Consider the following 24,378-nt stretch of genomic DNA (forward strand, 5'->3'; position numbering starts at 1 on the left):
ATCTGATCTTTGACAAACCTGACAAAAACAAGAAATGGGGAAAGGATTCCCTATTTAATAAATGGTGCTGGGAAAACTGGCTAGCCATATGTAGAAAGCTGAAACTGGATCCCTTCCTTACACCTTATACAAAAATTAATTCAAGATGGATTAAAGACTTATATGTTAGACCTAAAACCATTAAAATCCTACAAGAAAACCTAGGCAATACCATTCAGGACATAGGCGTGGGCAAGGACTTCATGTCTAAAACACCAAAAGCAATGGCAACAAAAGCCAAAATCGACAAATGGGATCTCATTAAACTAAAGAGCTTCTGCACAGCAAAAGAAACTATCATCAGAATGAACAGGCAACCTACAAAATGGGAGAAAATTTTTGCAACCTACTCATCTGACAAAGGGCTAATATCCAGAATCTATAATGAACTCAAACAAATTTACAAGAAAAAAACAAACAACCCCATCAAAAAGTGGGCAGAGGACATGAACAGACACTTCTCAAAAGAAGACATTTATGCAGCCAGAAAACACATGAAGAAATGCTCATCATCACTGGCCATCAGAGAAATGCAAATCAAAACCACAGTGAGATACCATCTCACACCAGTTAGAATGGCCATCATTAAAAAATCAGGAAACAACAGGTGCTGGAGAGGATGTGGAGAAATAGGAACACTTTTACACTGTTGGTGGGACTGTAAACTAGTTCAACCATTGTGGAAGTCAGTGTGGCGATTCCGCAGGGATCTCGAACTAGAAATCCCATTTGACCCAGCCATCCCATTACTGGGTATATACCCAAAGGACTATAAATCATGCTGCTATAAAGACACATGCACACGTATGTTTATTGCGGCACTATTCACAATAGCAAAGAGTTGGAACCAACCCAAATGTCCAACAACGATAGACTGGATTAAGAAAATGTGGCACATATACACCATGGAATACTATGCAGCCATAAAAAATGATGAGTTCGTGTCCTTTGTAGGGACATGGATGAAACTGGAAAACATCATTCTCAGTAAACTATCGCAAGGACAAAAAACCAAACACCGCATGTTCTCCCTCATAGGTGGGAATTGAACAATGAGAACTCATGGACACAGGAAGGGGAACATCACACTCCGGGGACTGTTGAGGGGTGGGGGTGGGGGGAGGGACAGCATTAGGAGATACACCTAATGCTAAATAACGAGTTAATGGGTGCAGGAAATCAACATGGCACATGGATACATATGTAACAAACCTGCACATTGTGCACATGTACCCTAAAACCCTAAAGTATAATAAAAAAAAAAAAAAAAATTAAAAAAAAAAAAAAAAAAAAAAAAAAAAAAAAAAAAAAAAAAAAAAAAAACTCCTGAATATTTCTTCTTTCCTCAACTTGTTATCTTGTGTGTTGCTATAGCCTGGTTGCCTTTGGGTCAGGTGGGTAACTCAGATGCCTAATTTCTTAGTCTCTTAAACTCCCCTATCCAGATATCCCACTTCACACTGTCTAGTTCCTGCTTAAAGTTAGTTACATTCGAACACTTATTTTATATCTACCAAAGCATATGTATATATTTCTTTCTTACCTAAGGAACTTACTTATTAAAGCAAATGACTATCTCTAGATTTAAATGGTCTAATTGTTGGAAGAAATAGGTTGATTGTTCAAGTAAATTGATAAAGCCTCTTTTGTACAATGGACATAAAATAACAGGTTAAGTGTCTGAGAGTTTTCATTTTCAATTAGCGTTGCTATCATTAATTCATTTCAAAGTTGTGTTATACAGCATTTCGATTACAGAGCACAGGGTAGAAAACAGACTGCCATCAACATTTTTGTGGATTTAAATCTTTTTCACCTAAGAGGTTGATTTTTTACCTGTAATTTTGAACTTCTAAGAAAGGGCTCTTATAGGTCAGATGTGGTACCTGGTGTTCAAAGATAATATCCCAAAGAGCCATGCCTTCTAGTAAATTAGTTTCCTATCACTGCTACCACAAATTGCTATAGATTTTGTGGGTTAACATGAATTATCTTACTGTTCTGTAGGTCCTAAGTCCAGCACACGTAGCACTTGGCCAACATCAATATGCCAGCAGGGCTGCATTCCTTTCTGGAAGCTCTAGGGGAGAATCTATTTACTTGCACTTGCTAGTTTCTCAAGGCTGCCTGCATTCTTGGTTTGGAGATCCCTTCCTCCATCTTCAAGCTAGCAATGACAGGCTGAGTCTTCATGTTGCCTTCTCTCTGTTTCTGTTGAGCTGAGAAAGGTTTCTCCACTTTTAAGTACACATATGATTAAATTGGGCATAGGGAAAATCTCTCCGTCTCAAGGTTTACACACTTAATCACATCTGCAAAGCCCCTTGTGCCATATAAGGTAACATTCTGTGGCTTAGAACATGGACATTTTTGGAGGACTATTTTTCTGCCGGCCACATGCCCTTATACTACAGGTCCCTTTCCCAAATCTAAGCTGTTTCTGTGGCTCTGTCTTGAGTAGGGTGTGATGTTGTGTAAATTTTGAAGCCTTGCAGCTTCCCACCTGGGGTTCTTGGAATTCTAGTTATTAGATGCTCTCTATCGGAACTTCTCAGTATGTTGCAAGAAGCTCAAACCATGTGGAGATGCCACGTAGCGTGCACTTGTTAATAGCCTGAACCAAGATCCCAGTGGGCAGTGAGCAACAGCTGCCAGGCATATAAGTGAATCATCTTAAACATCCAGCTTAGCTGAGCCTTCAGATGACTGCAGGCCCAATTGATATCTGACTGCAAGTACATGAGAGATCCCAAGTGACACTTCCTAGTTGAGTCCAGCCATCCACTGAACACTGGGAGATAACAAATTACCATTTTAGGCCACTAAATGTCATAATGCAGAACTGGATAATAAGAGAATCAAGGTGGGTTGAGGTTTCCAACTTTTGACCAATCAACTCTGGCCAGGGGTTAATTAAGGTCATTGTGCCTGTCAGGTAGCTTAGTTGCAGTGAGTAGAAATGAACTCTGGTTAATTCAAGCAGAAAAACAATTTCTTTAAAGTGTAAACAGCATGTTGGTTCTCAGCCACCTGCTTGGAAATTTCTGCAGTTTGGTTTGGCTCCTCATTTAGGAATATTTTGAGAATTGGATTCTGGTGCTTTTCAGTCTCTACTTCCAATTTAACATTTCAATTTACAAATGAAATTGGGCATTGTCCAGAATTGCAAGGAGGATTGGAGAACCAGGCTTGGAGGCTAAGCAGCAAAGAACAGTGCCCAAAAATTATGTCCCAGAAAGAGGCTCAGTGAGAAGATTGTTCCACCATCACCAGGGCCAAGCTCTATAAACTCTGAATCTCTGTTAGAGGGATCACAGGTGCTGACGCTCAGTATCAAAACCAGCACTGCTACATCTCCTACCCCAGAATGTCCATCTCGCTTCAACTGCCACTCCACTGATATTCAGCTAATTTTAAGAAATATTATGAAATGGACATACTTATTTTTATATAATAATACGCTGTTATAACAAAGTATTTGGAAGGACACATGCTTATTAATTATGGTAACCTTTGGAAAGTTGGCTTAAGGGAGAATTTTACTTTCTCTTAGCATGCTTTTATATTGCTTGAGTGGTTTACAAAACATTGTTAATTTTGTAATAAAAGGCATAGGATTCTGAAAATAAAACACAAATTACTCAAACTTAACATATTGTACTGTAACCATTTCCAGTTAATTTGTCGTTATGCTTTGTAACTGAAAGGGGACAGGGAAATGTAGAGGAACAAACGGAATATCTGATGAATATTGCTGTCTGTGCCCCTCTCTATCAGTCCTGATTCCTCACTTGTAAAATAGGTCTAATGATGGCATCTATCTCTGTTACCATTGCTTGGAAAAATTCTGTCCTTACCTGTTTCAGGTCTCTGCTAAAACGTCTCTTTTTCATAAATATAGACCTTTCCTATAAGTTCTATGAGTTCCTATAAGCCCTGCAGTTCCCATACGTTGTTACCTTGTATAAGGTACCTTCCAGCCACCTTCCCCCACCCACTTCCATATCTTTATCTGCCTTCCTTACTCTCCTTCATTTATCTTCACTTCCTGACTTATCACCATCCAATATATTAGGTATTTACTTGCTTACTTGTAATTGTCTGTCTTCCTTATTAGAGCTTCATGAGGACAGTCCTCTTGCCTATTTTGCTCATGGTTCTATCTCCAGGTTGAGGACAGGGACTTCAATGTCTCTTACTAGTGTGGGTCTATGTATTTTTTGTTCATTGACAAAACTCATAATGTTCTTTTAAACAGTTCACATAATATAAATGTATATGGAAGAAAGAGTAAAACACTTATTGAGTGGATGAATATAAAACCCAGATAGTTAATTACAAGTGGGAAATAAGTACATAAAACACTTGGCACAATACCTGGCACATAACAAGTATTCAATAATTATCTTTTAAAATTAATAATTTTGTTTACTAGTAATCAGTTTTATATTACTTGTATTAATAAAATTTATAGCATAATTCCTGGGCCATAAGAAGACTTAATAAATGTCGACTCTAAATATGAATAAGCACAATTCTATAGCAGAAAGCACAAAAGAATAGGTGCTTAGATAATGACAGTTGGCAATTACTGAGTCCTGTCAATTTCTACACACTCTCTGCCTCTCTGCTGAGGACTGCTTCTCCCTAGGCCAGAGACATGTTTGAATCTTTTCCTCAAACCATCCACTGCTTCTATATACTGTCTCCCTGGTCATTTCAAAATTACAGGAGCAGTAACCACTTATTGATTTTTTGAATAGTTGTTTTAAAAAATATGTGTTAATTATGCTTCTATGCACAATCCAGTCTTTAAAACTCAGTTAGGCAAAGAAAACATTTTTGTAGTAAATCTTGTCCAGTGTAATCAGAGCATATATTTTATCAAGTCACATGTATTCTTGATTTAAAAAAAAAAACAAAAAAACAGAGCTTCTTTTGCCTTTACCTCTACCTTCTGGTGTATGTGGTTGCTGAAAGCTACTCTTTAGTTTCACAGCTAGTTTAGTTAATGCTATTATTTCCAAGCAACACAAATATTCATCATTTCCTGTTCCATTGTGTAGTTCTTCTGATTTTATTACCTCTTGTTTATAGATTTTAGCGGTTCCAGTTTTCCAAATTCTTTTCAATTATTGTTTGATTTATAGGCTTTCAGGATTCAAAGTCTTTGAATCTTTGTTCAAAAGAAATGATTTATTTGGATTAAAAACTTAAATGTAAGATCCAAAACTATAAAACTCCTAGAAGGAAACAGAGAGAAAATGCTCCAGGACATTGGCCTAGGCAAAGATTTTACGGCTGAGACCTCTAAAGCACAGGCCACAAAAACTAAAAGTCAACAAACACATTGGATTATATTAAACTAAAAAGCTTCTGCATAGCAAAGGAAACAATCAACAGAGAGAAAAGACAACCTGTTAAGTGGCAGAAAATATTGCAAACTACGTACTTGAGAAGGGACTAATATCTAGAATATACAAGGAACTCAACAGCAAAAAAAAAAAAAATCCCATTAAAAAATATGCAAGATTATCTGTATAGATATTTCTCAAAAGAATATATACAAATGGCCAACAAGTATATGAAAAAATGTTCAAAATCCTAATAATCAGGAAAATAGAAATTAAAACCACAATGAGATATTATCTTACTCCAGTAGGAATGGCTATTATCAAAAAGACAAAAAATACATGCTGGTAAGGATGCAGAGAAAAGAGAACTCTTATACACTGTTGGTGGGAGTGTAAATTAATACAGTCGTATGGAAAACGGTATCAGGTTTCTCAGAAAGCTAAAAATAGAGCTATAATATGACCCAGCGGTACCACTGAATAAATATTCAAAGGAAAGGAAAGGAAATTGATATGTCTAAGGGATATCTGCACCCTCATGTTTATTACAGGACTATTCACAATAGCCAAGATATGGAATTAGCTTACATGTTCGTAAGTGGATTAGTGGATAAAGAAAATGTGATACATACACACATATACACATACATATACATACACCCAATGGAATACTATTCAGCCATTAAAAAGAATAAAATCGTGTCATTTACAAAAACACGAAGGGAACCGGAGATCTTTATGTTAACTGAAATAAGCCAGACACAGAAAGACAAGTGTGGAAGCCGAATGCTGATCTCATGGAGGTAGAGTAAAATGATAGTTACTAGAGGCTGGGACGGGTATGTGGGGAGATGGAGAATGAAGAGAGGTTGGTTAATGGGTACAAATACAGTTAGATAGAAAGAATAAGTTTTAGTGTTTAATGGAACAGTAGGGTGACTACAGTTAACAACAATACATTGTACATTTCAAAATAACTAGAAGAGAAGATTTGAAATGTTCCCAACACAAAGACATCAGTGTTTGAGGTGATGAATATCCTAAATGCCCTGATTTGATCATTAGGTATTGTATGCATGTGTCGAGATAGCACATGTATCCCATAAATATGTACAAATATTATGTATCAATAAAAAAGAAATAATTTATGGAATTCCAATGTGTAAAACAAATAATTGTATCTGGTCAAATGTACACACCTAGAAATACACAGCCCTGCATTTCCCTGACTGTTAATTGTCTCTGCAGTTCCCACCCATTATAACCTTATCTCTGTCATCATTACTGACATAGCTCCTACTTTTTATGGATGTCCTGTGTTACATAACCTTTTTTCTATGGCCTCCATAGCATTTTGTGCATATCCCTATTATTGTTCTTGCCACATTGTATTTTAATTTGATTTGTCTGTTTCTCTGACTATATGATGAAGTCCTTGAAGGCAGAGTCTGCTGTATCTCTATTGCCTAGTAACACTTAGTAAATAATTAAATACCCAATGACTGACTCTTTCACCATGTCCAACATAAGAGATGTTAAATCAGACAGGGTGGATTGATAAGGTCGAAGTCTAAATGAGAGGAAGAATAAAATAGGTAAGCTGTCATCAGAAAAGTGATGCTAGGCAGAAGGTGTGCGAGATCCAGAGGGGACATGTATCAGTCAGGATCCCAGCAGGAAAGAGGTGACACACACAAATCAGGACATTTCCAGAAAGATCTATTTGCAAGGGGACCATCTGCAAAAGTGAATGTTCTGGGGAATAGGGGACCCCAGGAATTGGTGCAGTAACCTGGGATCAGTGGCAGTAGAACCATTACCACTCTAGGCCCAGATAGAAAAGAGAGGGAGCTGTTACCAGAATGCAGAAGCAATCAGAGGAGTCGCCTTGAGAGAAATGATGCTTGGTCAAGAGACACAGCAAGTCGAAGGTGATATCACAGGCAGGAAGTCAAGGGAATAAATGCCAGACCTCATTCTTCACCCTCTTAGCAATCTCTCTCCCTCTCTCTCTTTTTTTTTCCTGGCTTCCCATTGGCTGAGCCCTACTGGAAACCTGAGGAAAGGAAGTCTGCCAACACAGTTCATCCAGGTCAGTGTCCCTGAGAAGAAAGCAGGCTGGAGAAAGCTGGAGCATGGATTTGAAGGAGCAAATATGAGATATCTAGCACAAGATATTAGGTGTGGGACTAAGCCTGAAAGTGAGGATGAAGATATTGTTTGCCAGATTACAGTGACATGGGGGAGGGAGCTTACTGTATTATATTGTTGCATTGCAAACAGGCCCCCAATCTAAGAGGCATACTGCAGTAAGCATTTATTTAGCTCACATATCTATGGGTTTTTTTTTAGGTTGTGCCCAGTTGGGGTGGTCTTGCTGGAGCAGTTGTTTCCCAAGTGTCTTTCTTTTTCCTGGACCCTTAGGCTCACCCATGGATGCTCTTCTCATAGAAACGGCAGAAGTGAAAGGGAGCAAGGCTAGTTATGCAAGTAATTTGCAAGCTTTTGGCCATGTCACATCGGCTAATGTTCTCTTGGCAAAAACAATTCACATGGCCAAGTCTGAGATAGCGAGTGTGAATATTTCTGAATAATAATCTGTGATACCCACCAAAGACACTCCTGCATCTTTCCTCCTACAATCTTTTAAACATTGGTTAAGGCAAACACTCACAAATAGCAGAGGATTCTTTGATGGATCTTGTGGAATTCTTTCCAGCATTGTCCTTTAAAGCTGTAGAGTTACCTATCTTAAAAAAAAAAAGAATTTGGAATATATTATTAACTGCAGATTTTTCTGCTAATTTCTGCACATTCAGCCTCTCTAGAGAGCATTATGGAGGAATGTAATTTCTTAAAAACATTCTTGGAAATGCCTAGAAAATGTCGATATCATATGATTGCATATAATATTCTGGTACATAAGGCTAGTGGCACTGGTGTTTAAAAAATAAGTATTACTTTTAGGAATGTATGTAACATTTTTGAGATGCATATATAGCTTGATTTTATACAACTTGGCAAATCCACTGAACTTTTTTTTTTGCCAAGTGGAGTAGATTTAAATTTATGTATTAATTTTGAAAAGTTATATTTTTAATATTTTAATTCTTTCCAGAGACATGGTATATCTTTCTATTTATTCAGAACTAGTTTTATGCCCTTCAATAAAGTGTTGTAGTTATGTTTTTATATTGGTGCTGTATGCTTCTTGGTAAATTTATTCTCAAATATTTTACAATTTTGTAGCTAATGTGAATTAGATTTTTTTCCCCCTCACTTCTGACTAGATGTTGCTGGGAAAGAGAAAAGCTACTACTTATTATATATAATAAGCTACTACTATTATATATAAAAAGCTACTACTTATTATATATAATAACTAGCCACTGGCCTTAGAAAATATCAAAATGAGTAACTTTGAATTCCTTGGTAAGAATGAAACACAAAGGTGAAACCATATCTTTTGTTGCTTTAAAAGGCTAGAATGTAATGACATAGTAAATTAGGATGTAAAGATGAATTATTCCATTCATTTATTTTTATTGAGTACCTATTAAATTCAAAACACTGTTACTACATCAATAGTGGTTTAAAGGAAGTTAATGAGACATGTCTTCTAACAAAGAAATTTAACATCTTGCTGGTGAGATAAAAATGTAAACAACAAATGTAGGCAAGAATAACAGAAAGACTATAGTATGTTTTCTTTATGGCTCACTGTTAGCTTTCTGAAACAGGACCTGTGACTTGGTACCCAAAATATAATATTAGGCATTTAATAACAGTTGAGTGTGAACAAGAAATGATTCATTACAATGAGAAATCGTAGAAGTTTCATGGAGGAGATAGTGTTTGTGATACACTGTAAAAGATGGGTAGAATTTCAGTGAGTGAAAAAGATGGGGAAGATAAAAACATCCTGGTTGAGGGAAGAGCATAATCAAAGCACAGATGGGTAAAATTTCCTAGCATGTTTGGGGAATGGTGAGTAGTTGGATATGGCAAAGCACAGGTACCTAAAGGGATATAGCAGAAGATGGGGCTAAGAGAGAAGTTTTGAAAAAGATTGCGTGGGAGCATAAAATTGAGACTAAGGAGTTTGGACTTTCATCATCCAAACAAAGCCACTGAAGGTATTTAAGGAGGGGGTATAAGCTTGCAACCCCCATGGCTATTAAAAAGTTGGAGTGGAAACCAGGCGAGTGAAAGCTGGGACCCTTTAGGAAGCTCTAGCAGCATACCAAGCAAAAGACTGATATTAAGAGCTGAATTAGATCAGAGGCAGAGGCAGTGGAGAGGAGGAGATGGATGTGGCAAGTATCCTTAAGGCACGGTTGAAGGGCTTAGGCAACCAAACTGGTGTGGATTGAGGAGAAGTTTTATGACTCCAATAGTTCAAGTTCAAGGGTGGCTGCGAGGATGCTGGTGCCGTTACCGGGAAAGAGAACTCAGGAGGAAAAGTATGTGTGGTCTATCTTCAGTTTTGCAAAGGTTGAGCTTGAAGTCCAGGAGGCACATTTATGGCACTCTGAAGAGGGTGGTATAGTGGTTTCCAGCCCGAAAATCTTTATTGGTCTAAATTTGGAGTGACCAGATTATTTTTGAGAAGCAAAATTGCAAACATCACAAAGAATTTCTAAATAAATAGTAAAAATTTTATGGAACAATGTAACACTCAATATTTTTCTTTGACTCTTCTTTTTGCCATGTCATTTTAATCCTTTCCTTCTCTTTCTGCTTCCTGGAGGCCATTAACCAAAGAAGAAATGCTTTACTTTCTGAAGCTCCTGATCAATTTGGTGAGGTCCAAAGGAATAACATGTTAAACATAATTTGAAAAGTTTTGCTCTGTTCTGAAGTTGGACCTAAAATTTGACACCACGTGTCTCTGAGGTACATGCCTCTTCTCTCTAATGCAGACTGGAGGCGTTCAATAATGTCTAATACGCCCACTGTGACTGGTGACTCCAAACCAGGACAACCAGATGGTATTGCATGGTCAGCTCCCAATAACACCAGATTTTGAACATAAAACCTTGATTTTGAAAAACAGTCCTGGGCACTGTCTCTTCTCTGCAGCCCTTGCTCCCATCCAATGAGTACCCTGCTCCTGACTGCTTTGGGGCTTTTGCGTTGCATTTTTTTCCTCACTAAAGCATTAATTTTTTTTATTTTAGATTCAGGGGGTACATGCGCAGATTTGTTACATGGGTATGTTTTGTGATGCTGAGCTTTGGGCTTCTAATGATCCTGCCACCCATGTAGTGAACATAGTACCGGGTGGGTAGTTTTTCAGCCCTTGCCCCCACCCCTTCCCTCTCTGCTTTTAAAATTCCCACTTACGTAACAAACCTGCATGTCCTGCAAATGTATTCCAGAACTTAAAATAAAATAAATAAAATTCCCAGGGTTTATTGTTCCCATCTTTGTGCCCAGGTGTACCCAATAGAACATACTTCTTTATGGCTGCGTAGTATTCCATGGTGTATCTGTACCAAATTTTCTTTATCCAATCCATTGTTGATGGACACCTGGGTCGATTCCTTGTCTTTGCTGTTATAGATAGTGCTGCAATAAACATACATCACTAAAGCAGCTTTAATCTACCAGCATACTTGGCCTTTCTGTTTCTTAAAATTGTAGTAAAATATACATAAAATTTTTCATGTGAATCATTTTTAAGTGTACAGCTCAACAGTGTTAAGCACATTCTCATTGTTGTGAGACCAATTTCCAGCACCCTTTGCATCTTGCAAAACTGAAACTGTGTACCCATTAAATGTTGCTGCCTCCCCACAGGCCCTGACAACAACCATTCTACTTTGTGTCTTTATGAATTTGCTACTCTAAGTACCTCACATGAGTGGAATCATACAGTATTTGTCTTTTTGTGACACTTTCCTGGTTTTGATCCATTTCTCTGGGTAGAATTTAAACTCACCTTAGGTGTTGTCACTTTGTGTACCATCAGCTTGGACGCCAGAACCCCACTGGCATCCTATTGGGCCCCCCAAGGGCATAACAGATGTGAAGAAAGAATGCTTTAGCTATATGTAATTTCCTGTATTCAGTCTGCTCTTGTTCAAATCATAGAACTGGAAGAAATCCTGAAGCTCAGAGCATTTGGGCTCCTGTCTCATGGCAAAATGTGCCACTACTTCTACCCTTCTCTCCCTGCCCAGCCCTGCATACAGATTAAATACCAACAGGAAGAATGCAGGATCCTGCAAGCAAAAAAACTCTAATAAAGGGAACTCAAAGAGTGAGAATATAGACAACGAGGAAACAACCACACCAGAAGTTTGGTGTTTATATTGCACTCTTCCTCTGAAGACAGTGACATGCTTACCAGGTATTATCTGAACAGTGAGGCAAGTCCTTAAGGAAATTGCAGTCTGACAAATTAATCCCCCCTAAGAAATGGGCTACCGGATGACCTTGTTTGATTTGAAACTGAAGATGTCACCTGTGGAAACTCAGAAGGGAAACTTTGTCAGTGGGGCTGATCTATAGCCATAGCGGCGTCTTGAGTGGATGGATGTGGTTATGCGGGTGGGTGGGCGCTTCAGAATCATAGCGCTCGCAGGGAACTGGATTAGTGAGCTTACCCAGCTCAAGGTCACAGTGAGAGTGGAGGAGCACACTCTGTTTATAACGCTCTCTGGAGAAAATCTTTACTAATTGGGAAACTCGTCTGTCAGACTGGTTCCTTGTTGTACTCTCAGCTGTTAGCACGATGCCTATCATACAGCAGGAACTCAGTAAATATTTGCTGAATTATTTAAAAAGAATACATATGACTGAACAATGAGAACACATGGACACAGGAAGGGGAATACCACACTCCGGGGACTGTTGTGGGTGGGGGGAGGGGGGAGGGACAGCATTAGGAGATATACCTAATGCTAAATGACGAGTTAATGGGTGCAGCACACCAACACGGCACATGGATACATATGTAACAAACCTGCACATTGTGCACATGTACCCTAAAACTTAAAGTATAATAAAAAAAAGAATACATACGAGATGATTTTATTATTTTTAAATCTCCAAATCTCTCATTTCTCAGCCTGCAATTTGAGCCTATATTTGTCATGGTTAACACTTAGAAAGCAGCATAGTACATTTAAATAGCATTTTAAAGATTCCAAGGAGATTAAGAAGGTGCATTAGGATCTGGGACCCACATCCTCTACCTGAACAACTCAGGCTATTGGGTCCCTGGGATTTTTTTTTGTGATCTCCCACAAATTTAACAGTTCGTTCCTGTTGCTTCATAAAATGTACAATTGGAAAAGCTAGTATAAAGCAGTTTAGTTGTTAAAAGAGGGGAAAAAAGAGAGACCTGGCTTCAAGATTCTATTTTTTTCTACCTAATGGAAATACCAGGAACTGAAAATATGCTGGGACTAGAATCGTACTAGTTTCAAGAAACTGGTTTCTTGAATGCTTGCACAGGAAGCCAGGGCTCAGTTTCACTTTCGACCATGATGTTCCCAATACAGTCTAATCCCCGACGTGTAGGCAAATCGATTCCCAATGGGGACACGGAACGAGGTTAGAATGTCTAAGGAGAGGGGCAGAGAGTTTGAATGTATTAACCTGTCAACCTGACTCCCTGGATCACACTGGCCTGGAGTCAGATCCTCTGCTTCTTTTTAAAGATGGAAGTGAGGCAGAGTAGAGCTCACAAAGAAAGAAAGAGAATCCTCTGGATTTTTGTGGTTGTTGTTATTGTGTGTTTGTTGGTGGTGGCTGTGGAGAAGAAGTAGTGCTGTTAAAACTATCTGTATTAGTTCGTTTTCATGCTGCTGATAAAAATATACCTGAAACTGGGAAGAAAAAGAGGTTTAATTGGACTTACAGTTCCACATGGCTGAGGAGGCCTTAGAATCACGGCAGGAGGCAAAAGGCACTTCTTACATGGCGGTGGCAAGAGAAAAATGAGGAAGAAGCAAAAGCAGAAACCCCTGATAAACCCATCAGATCTCATGAGACTTATTCACTATCACAAGAATAGCATGGGAAAGATCAGCCCCTGTGATTCAATTACTCCCCTTAGATCCCTCCCACCACACGTGGAAATTCTGGGAGATACAATTCAAGTTGAGATTTTATGGGGACACAGTCAAACTATATCACTATCCATGCAATCATAGCATAATGTAGAATTTACATTCAAGGTTTACAGCAGGGCTAACACTGCTTACCATATGTCTAACTAATTTTCCCATAGTCATATGGCAAAGTCCCTTTCCTTGCAGGGAATTTGGGGCCACTTTCTACATCTATACCAAGCTTGTCCAACACAACTTAGTTTATTTTGGTTGTTCTGTTTTGTTTTGTTTTAGGATTTTAGCAGCCTGAAGCCATGGTTTTTAGCTTCTGTCTCTAGTGATATGTGGAAAAGAGGGACGAGGAGGGGGCTTTACTGGCCCAACCAAAAACAGAAACCAAGAACTCATGACTGTAATCTCTCCCTTGGACACAGCATTGATCTTGTACCATCATCTTGGTAGTTTTATGGTATGTTATTCCAAGACACATGAAATGAAAACCTTCTTGGGGAAGTAGGTGCAGGTAGTAGTAAGTAATAGCACCTTAAAAATCTATGTTTTCTTGTTTCAGGTTAATGCCTTTTTCATTTGATATCCATATTTCTTCACTGTGACTGGTTTTGGATTATGGGATTTTAAGAAGCTGAAACCACACCTATGAAATTCTCAGGATACGGTGCCTGGTACAAAGTTAATTATTTATCGAATGCCAATGAAAGGAGGATACAAAAAGAGAAACGCCGTGGTCTTTGCCCAGAAGGAGCTTTCAGTGTAGTTGGAGAAATAAAATAGGCACACATAGGTAAGTTAGTGAATAAAGTTCTATAACATGAGCTAATAGTTTAATATTCACAGTAAGCACAAAAAAATTGAATTGGAACTCTTCTGAAGAGAAGAAACATGGCCAGGCCCCAAAAGATGTATAGGTGTAGAGAGGGTCTTTGTTGTATTGCCCCCAACTCTCACTCTCCCTTCTTACGATAACAATATTCTGATTTTGCTCTGGGGAACTGTCACTTTGCCACTTTCAGCCCATGTGTTTCAGATGACCCTGACTCTACTCTTGTCTCCATGGGTATCATGTGACCAAATGGTAAGTCACCAATGTATTCCTTCCTCTGGCCACCGTTAGTTCAGAAATGAACACGTGACCCAATTCAGGTCAATCGGAGCTAATAAGACTCAATCAAGAACTTTTTGAGTTGTCATGAAGGGTCCTCTCTTTTCAACTGCAGTCATTTTCCTCCACAAGGAGCAGCATGACTGAAAATGGAGTCAACTCAGTGTAGGGAAGAGCTGAGATGCAGAGGAACTGAACCTGGTGACATCATTTGAGCTGCTGAATCCAGCTGTGCCTGAAACCAGTGTTACTCTTTACATTTTAGTTATGTAAGCCAATGCATTCTCATTTTTACTTAAGACATTTGGGTTGGGTTTCTGTTGCTTGCAATCCAAACAGACTTAACTCATTCAAGTGCACCAGGAGAGGCAGAGGGACAAGAATGATAAGTTAAAGGAATGGCATGAGTAAAGGTGAGGAGGCAGCGGGCATGGTGACTTGCACAAAACAGAGAGGCTTTCATGCCTGGCACAGAGGCTGAGGCTAGGCAATAACTGGGCATTTAAAGTAGGGTCAAGTTATAAAGAGTCTAGGCCGTCAGGCACTGAGGTTTGGAGTGAGTGGAAGGAAGCTCAAGCCATAGTGATGTTTAGATCTAATGTATAACTCCACTTTTGGCGACGTAATTTCTCTTTTATCACTCCTGGGAATATCTGAAATATGGGACAGGCACTCATTACTGATTTATACTAATCAATATAAATATGATAAAACAAAATTAATTAGCCTTCATACTAATTACACTCTGAAACTGACAAGGCCGCTTGCCATATATAGACTCATTTGTTGATCTTGTGTGAGTGGTAGGGCCTCATTTATAAGATACATACGTAAGTATATATAAATAAGTTAGATAAATACATAAGTTAGCTTTCAGTAGGGATTTTCCACTTACACCCTTTGTTCTTCAAATGTGGGGATCCAAAAGTATCACCATAATTTCTGGCAGTTACTGGGCAGTTTTGCCTAGGTGCTATTTGCTTACATTGAATCCTGTGGATCACCTGCATCCAAGGATGTTTTCTGACTCTTCCACTTACTGTACCTCCTGCTGTCCTTCCTGGATGTCTCCCACTCTGCTGCCTTGACTCTAATTGACCAGGAGACCAGCATGTTGAGGTGACAGACTTGTCATTGTCCATTGGCAGTCAGATGAGCTCAAGCCAAGGCTTAGCCTTTTCATGGGTATTTTGACTTTAGTTTAGTCCCACTTGTAGTCAATATTTTGAGTTTCTGATCTCTTCATAGGAAGTCTTAGCTAGATCTCAGAAGTATCGGATATAGCAAATATAGAGGCTGAGAAGTCCTACAATTTTCTGTCTATAAGCTGGGGACCCAGGAAAGCTGGTGGAATAGTTCTGAGAACCAGAGCACTAATAGTGTAACTCTCAGTCAAGAGCAGAAGACTGATGCCCCAGCTCAAGCATTCAGGCAAGAAGAGCAAATTCCCCCTTCCTCTGCCTGTTTGTTCTACTTAGGCTGTCAATGAATTGGATGATGCCCACTCACACTGGGGAGGGGAATCTCCTTTACTGAGTTCACTAAAATACTAATCTCACCTGGAAACACCCTCACAGACATACCCAGAAACTAGGTTTATTCTTGGCACTCCAGGTCCCACTAAAGTTGACACATAAAATTAACCACCACAATTCTTAAAAGTGAAGTTAATGCTTATGTTTACTTCAATATATTTCCAGTTAATCATGCTCCAGCAAAATGGCATTGGCTTACACCACACCTTTCCAAAATCTAAGGGGAGGCGGAGGTGGGAAAGGTGAAGGTGGGCTACAGGATGAGCTCATATCCCCTTGGTTTATGAAAGGAGTGTGTTGGTGTGACCTCCTGGTGTAGAACTTTCTCCCAATCAAAGCGTAGCACCAAGCTGAGGTCTGAGATATGAAGGACAAAGATGGCCTCTGACACATCCTGCTTTTGTCCCACCCATTCTGGAGCTCTGAGTCTGATTTTGAGGACTTCAGTTCTCTGCTTATGAGGAGCACTAACTCCTTTACTCTCGTCTTCCGAATCATGCTCTTAGTCCAAGCTTTTTCTGTACCAAGAGCTCGAAATGGTGGAAATCAGTTTTAGGGTTGTGACATTTTCTCTCACTCTTCTTCTTTCTAGGATTTAACTGAGTAGAGTCGATGGCATCATATTTGAAGAAATGCTGGTATTAGTTGGTCTGGGTTAAAGTGAAAAGTGATCTAGCTGTCAGCCAGAGACCTGAACTCTTTTTCTTTTGGTAGCTTTTTCTTCCAAGAGACTTTAAACACCTATCTGATTTATTTTAGTGTAAAGAATGAAGCAGTCATTTCTTATACCTGTTCATTAGGGAGTACATGTTTGCATTTTAGATCATTGTTTTTACAACAGTATTAACTCTTTCAGAAATACCTAGGCAAGTATATAAACAAGTGCACTCCCCACCTGCAACCCCACAAAGATACTGATTCAGAAGGACTGGGATGAGGCACTCCAGGTGATTCTTATGTTTTCTAGTTTGAACACCTGTGCCTCCAAAGGATTTTGAACTTTACTTAAATCAGGTTTGTCTTCAAACAGATGAAATAAGGTCTCAGAAGATTTTAAGGAAATTAGTGAAACAGCTCAGAAGTGGAGGCTGGCTTGACCGTGCTGTTGTGGGGTAAAGTGAGTTTTACTGTTTTGCCAGCTGAGCTCATCTTACCCCAGCCATTTCCCGAAGTTGAACAATTTTAGTGGCTTTCTGTGATGCTTCATGTAGAGGCAGGAAACCATTCCAAACCCGCGTACTTCCAGCACTGAGTCATTGCTGTGTCCTGACCTTTCCAATAACCTTGCTGTCAGAGCAAGTCAAAATCAGGAAACAGGTAAGCGACCTGCCTTCCTAACCTGGCAAACACATATATTTTGATAAAGCTATTGGCATGTTTAATAGAATATAATTAACTATGCAAACTCCATTTCGCTTGTTGGGGCTTCAAAGTGGGTTTTGGAGTGGCAAAATGATTTGGGGGGTTTCTTCTTGCCTTGAGCTTTATTTGAGGTTAGTTTTAATGAAAGACTTCAGGAGATAGTTTTTCCAGAGGGAAATCTGTGTTGTCCATGGTGTAGGAGCTAATTCATATTTGTTTAAAATGAATTCACCTAATGGGATTAGATTTAAAATGTGACCATTGATTTAAAGAATATATCTACTGATTAACATCATAAGAAATTAGATTTCATGTAAAACGATCATATGTTTTGGAATATGAGAATTTAGAACTCACTAAATGTTGAACATATGGATATCTCAGAAAGGATTAGTGCCTGGCACATAGGAGGTGCTCATGAATGATTCTTGTTGAAGGAGGAGTGGGATTTAAAGTATGAATTGAGTATCTGTTGACTGAGAAACACCTCTGTGTTTAGTGAGAATAATAAAAATGTTCTCTTTATCAGCTGTTTATGATGTAAAATATTTCCTGGTGGTGATTAAGCAGTAAATAGTGGGTGTTTATTAGCTGGCCCATTTCAAACACTTTATATTTTCTTTTGCTTTAGTAATTGAACATAATAAATAATACTGTTGCCTGGACAGCAGCTGTTGTTTTATTCCCAAAAAGGATGCTTTGCTCAGATTGCTATCTTTTGTAGCATCAGCTGGCACTATTCACAGATAACAAACACAAGCAATACCACTTTTAATGAGTTGGAATGTGTTATGGGTTTGGGAATGAAGGTTTAAAGTTGTCGATTAGGCAAATTAAGCTGTCTGTGTACTTTCTGTCTCTACAGATGGCTGATTTTACAAAGGCTAATTTTCAACAGGGGTCCTTGTAGCTATTAGAGTTCTTTTATGTAAAAAACAGCAAGCCTCCCTCTCCAACCCTACAATTTAAAGAAAATGGTGCCTAGGAGAGTATAGTATTTGTGGTTTTGAGAAGTTGCAATGACAGACTTGTAATAAACTAATTGTTATCCTCTGTAAAACTGTAAATTGCAGTTTCAATATAGTGAAATCTTTGAATGAGACATTAATATTTTCGATCCTTTTTTGAATAATGTGTTGATGAGAGAAAATAGTGCTTACATAACATTATTTTTACTAAGCAATAAAAACACATGTTGTCATTGAGAGGCAAAAGGAGTCTCTAAGAATTATGGGCAAAATGACCTGGAGTGGGGCACGAAGTCAGTGTCAGACTTTCCAGTGCTTTAGTCTTTCTAAGCATCTTTGGAGGCAACTTGACCTATAAAGATTCATTTTTCTCCTTAGTTGATTTTATTGAGGGTACCTGAACTGAGGTGCTGCCACACCTCTATCACACTGCAAACCAGTTGTGGACCAAGGGGAGAGAAGTAGGAATTAGAAAAAGGACACTTGAGCAAGGTGTTGTTCATCATCAGCTGAGGGAGGAAAACTGTGTACAACGTAAGGAAGCTCCCAAGACAGGCACATGCTATTTTAGGCTAAGGTTACTTGTTTGTAAGAAATGAGATTTAAGTTATATTAATGCGAACGTAAATTTATCATGTAGAAGACAGAGAGTCGTCATGTTAAGGAGTAAAATTGCCTTCAGATATTTCAGTAAAAATAAGCGAGCTCCAGCATAGAGTTGAAACTATTGTTTTCCCTCTTCATCCCTCCCTCTCTGTCTCCCACCTCCCTCCATCATCAAACCAGAGCAATATCCCTCCTCAGCCTCCTTTAGTGCAGAAGAGAGTTTTCTGTTGCACTGGGGTCTTCTACCACACAGAAGAGGTAGGAAGATAACTGAAAACTTGAGACCACAGCATACCTTCCCCTTGGTGGAAATGTGATACACATGCATGCGCACACGCACACACGCACACACACACACGCACCCCTATATAGCTCTAGAAGATAATAAAGGCTGTGAAAATATTAAAACACAAGATAGGACCCAAGGGAATTAAGATTCTATAAAAACTTTAGTACAATATAACCATCTCTGTTAGGTTTTTTAATTTAAATTACATTAGATTTATGTATTAATTTTGGAAGAATCTGTACTTTTATAATATTCCTAACCAAGAATATAGTATGCATCTTTCAATTTCTTCCTGTCCTATTTTTTGTATTTCAATAGGATTTCAACTTTTCTTTATATAGATCTTTCTTCATATAGAATTCTCATTAAATGAACTCCTAGGCACTTTTCTTGTTATTCTTGTCATTAAAAACAGAAATTCTTTCCTGTTTCCATTTCTCAGTTATTGCTAAACCAGGACAATTTATTGATTAAAAAATTATCCTGTACCTATTCACTTCACACATTCATATTAATTCTTTCTTGTTTTTTTAAAATATATTCCTGTCAGTAAAGTGATTAACCTTGTTTTTCTCCAATGACTTTTACGTGATACTTAATTTTTCTAAAACTTGTGTGGCATTTGCTATCAATGGTAAATCAATAATGATGGTAGCAATCATCTGTCTAGTTCTTGACATTAATGACAATGGCTTTGTTTAAAAATTATTTATAATGGTATCTGCTGTTGATTCTTGAGAAATAATTTTTATTATATTTAAGTAGTTTTCATCTATTTAGTGTCTCTATTAGAAATGGTGGTTTAATTTTTAGTCTTTTTTCTGCATTTATTGATATCACATGGTATTTCTCCTGTAATTTCTTGATATAGTTTATTATGTTGATAGATTTTCAGATATTGAACCTCCCTTGCCTCCCGGAATAAGTTCTATTTAATCATAATGTATTATTTTCATGTAGGGGTGAATCCCATTCAATGACATTTTATCTAGAAGGTTACATGAAATGGATCTAAAATAAGTGTTTTTTTTTTCTGAGTTAGAACAGTGTTTAATATTTTTTTTTATTATTATTGTACTTTAAGTTTTAGGGTACATGTGCACAATGTGCAGGTTTGTTACATATGTATCCATGTGCCGTGTTGGTGTGCTGCACCCATTAACTCGTCATTTAGCATTAGGTGTATCTCCTAATGTTATCTCTCCCCACTCCCCCCACCCCACAACAGTCCCCGGAGTGTGATGTTCCCCTTCCTGTGTCCATGTGTTCTCATTGTTCAATTCCCACCTATGAGTGAGAATATGCGGTGTTTGGTTTTTTGTCCTTGCGATAGTTTACTGAGAATGAAGGACATGAACAGATACTTCTCAAAAGAAGACATTTATGCAGCCAAAACACACATGCAAAAATGCTCATCATCACTGGCCATCAGAGAAATGCAAATCAAAACCACAATGAGATACCATCTTACACCAGTTAGAATGGCCATCATTAAAAAGTCAGGAAACATCAGGTGCTGGAGAGGATGTGGAGAAATAGGAACACTTTTACACTGTTGGTGGGACTGTAAACTAGTTCAACCATTGTGGAAGTCAGTGTGGCGATTCCTCAGGGATCTAGAACTAGAAATACCATTTGACCCAGCCATCCCATTACTGGGTATATACCCAAAGGACTATAAATCATGCTGCTATAAAGACACATGCACACATATGTTTATTGAGGCACTATTCACAATAGCAAAGACTTGGAACCAACCCAGATGTCCAACAATGATAAAGTAAGTGTTTTTAAATTATCCAGGCTAGAATCTCTTTGTCAACTTTCCACGTAAACATGTGTTTGAAGTCGTGCCAGCAATGACTTTTCTTCCCACAGCTACTGGTGAAATCTTTTCCAACCCTGCAGGTCCCAATCAGTGACTTTTCATCCATGAAACCTTACCTTACCTTGGTCTTGCCTCCTACTTCCTATTTCAAATCTTTGCAATGTGTTTTAGTGTCAAAGTATAATTTTCAACAATTTTAACATGACATATAAATACTTAGTGAGATCCTGTAAAAAATTTATTTAACTCAATGATGGAGACAGCAGATGATAAATGAATTCAAAGGGCTTTTGCATGATATAGTTTGTTGGGAATGGCATGTTACAATGAGTTGGCTAAGTTAGAGACATAACTGGCCAAAGTTCTAAAGGGCACTAACATTGTACTTTTGGGGTTATTTTTTCTACTGAACAGAAATCTATTTACATCTCTACTGGACAAAAATCTACAAGTTTTTACATATCCTCACAGAATCAACATTATATAGCAACTCGAACAAAGGTACATCTCCCACAATATTAAATAATTCTTGGGTGGACCCATCAGATGACATTTCAGTATGACATTAAAAGAATATACAGCCTTCCTTTTGTTGAATTTCCATTTGTGAATACTTGATTTTTAATAGTAGTAAATCCTACAAAAGATACAGTCTGCTTTATGTTTCAGTTTCATGCACACTTGACCTGTGTCAGCATGGTGTGGCAGCAAGTATATGGGTTTGAATACATCACACAAACTAAGGTTTGAGTCTTGGCTCTGCAAACCTCATGCTTCCCCATGTATGGTTTGCGCAGTTGGAGATGGGATTTGGGGAAGCTGGGAGGGGTAGAAATGGCAGACTTTGGGCTTAAGAGCATCAGGAGAAAGCATGCTGGTACATCTTTGGCATTCCCTTTTGGTTACAACTCAACATGACCATATTTCACCTGCCTGAGGGTACCAACAGGGTCACAGTGACAGTAGCAAGTCAGAGTTCCTGTTTTTGCCTCCAGTTGCCTGTGTAAGACTTTCTATACCTTTCAAAGGGATCTTTTCTCCTAATATTTCTGGGTTTCCTCCAAAGGAGGCTCATCTAGCCACAAATAAATATGACAGCCACAGTCACTCAGCCTATTCTCCTTCTGGGATTTGGTCTCCTCCCTTGGTGGTGTTGGCTGTTTCTGGTGCCATTTGAAGCCACTTATGGCAATGGAGATTGCTGGAGAATGGAGAAAGCAAGGGAGCTTTCTTCTTATGCTCCCAAAATGAATAAGCCACCTTGTCTACCACTTGTTGCCCCTCCATTTTCTCCTATAACTGCGTATCTTAACAGGACAGAGTCTTCCAACAAATAGAGTTTGAGGAGATGCCCTTTACCCAAGGACTGTTTATTTAGGTTTGTATTCATGTGAGATCTTGCTTTAGGGTGAAGAAGAAGAAGATTTTAAGCAACTGTTGTTGAGTTATTATTGAGTGCTAATTGGTACCAGTTGCTATGGGATAAAGATACAAAGGGACATTCCTGGCTCATAAGAAACTAGTTCAAACCATCTAGTTTAAGTAGAATAAACATAGTAAAAGGTCAAAGAATTTTGCAAAAATTAAGAAATCGAACAAAACATTGTAGGATGTAAACCCAGCCCAGGGCATTTATTGTGCGGCTTTCAGTGGTGATTAGAAACCACATTCCTAAGTCATTAGAGAAATAGCATCAAGGTTGAAGGATGTTTTTCTCTTCAAAGAGAGTGCTTTAGTAGAGTTTATGTACTCAGTGTGAAGATGTTTTTGTGCTTATGTATGAAACAGCTAGGAGTTCATGCTGAAATATTCCTGCTTCCCTGGCAGTTTTTTTTTTCTCTTTTTTCTTTTACCTGGCAAACACATTGACTTGGAAAAACAATTCAAGAGCTCTTGTTATGCCAACATGAATGTATGCCATGTGCCTTGTCTAATCTTGTAAGTCCTCTATTCCTGCCTTCAAAAATACAAATTTGAAGTTTCTCTAACTAATTATTCATTGCCTTTGCCTTCTTTTGTTGAAGAGAGTAATAATTTTAAAATTATAAAGGTTAGCTACGAAGTCATAGGAAGGTGAAGATGTTGAAGTGTAAGAGGATTTTAAAGTGCAGAGGGACTGGGCGTGGTGGGCTCATGCCTGTAATCCTAGCATTTTGGGAGGTCAAGGTGGGCAGATAACTTGAGGTCAGGAGTTTGAGACCAGCCTGGCCAACATGGTGAAACCCCATCTCCACTAAAGTTACAAAAATTAGCTGGGTACGGTGGTGTGTGCCTGTAATCCCAACTACTCGGGAGGCTGAGGCAGGATAATCGCTTGAACCTGCGAGGCGAAACTTGTACTGAGCTGAGGTCATGCCATTGCACTCCAGCCTGGGGGACAAGAGTGAAACTCTGTCTCAAAAATAAAATAAAATAAAAAATAAAGTTCAGAGGGACTAAAAACATAGCTTTTGAAGTAAGTACATGACCAGAAACCAGATCTGTCCTGAAGGAAGGTGTTTCTTTACTTTCTGAATTATTGAGTAGGACTGTTCAATTTAGAAGATTGTGTATGTTTGATGAGGAGGGAAAATTACCATTAGTTTTCAAAAGCCTTCCCACACCACAGATTTGCAGCTGCCAAGGAATAAATCTCATCCCCTTTGTTTTATGATGAAATACAGTTGACCTTTGAACAACACAGGTTTGAACTGCCTGGGTCTACTTATATGCGGATTTTCTTCCACTTCTGCCATCCCTGAAACAGCAAGACCAACCCCTCCTCTTCCTCCTTCCCTACTCGGTGTGATGATGACAAGGATGAAGATCTTTATGATGATCCACTTATGCTTAACAGTAAATATATTTTCTCTTCCTTGTGATTTTCTTCATATCATTTTCTTTTCTCCAGATTGCTTTATTGCAAGACTACAGTATATAATACATATAACATACCAAATGTGTGCTAACTGAGTTATGTTATTGGTAAGGCTTCCAGTTAACAGTAGACTATTAGTTAAGTTTATGTGGAGAGTCAAAAGTCATATGTGGATTTTCAACTGTATGAGTCAGTGCCCCTAATCCCTGCCCTGTTCAAGGGTCAGTTGTACTATATACCTGGGAAACTTAAAAACAAAAAGGCCTTGGCCTCACTTTAGGTGAATTGAATCTGAATCTCTGAGGTGAGTCCTGTACTTCCTGTGTCAGTATGTTTTAAAAGTCGGCCAGGTGATTT

Source organism: Nomascus leucogenys, chromosome 21, assembly GCF_006542625.1.
Source record: "Nomascus leucogenys isolate Asia chromosome 21, Asia_NLE_v1, whole genome shotgun sequence".
Lineage (NCBI taxonomy): Eukaryota > Metazoa > Chordata > Mammalia > Primates > Hylobatidae > Nomascus > Nomascus leucogenys.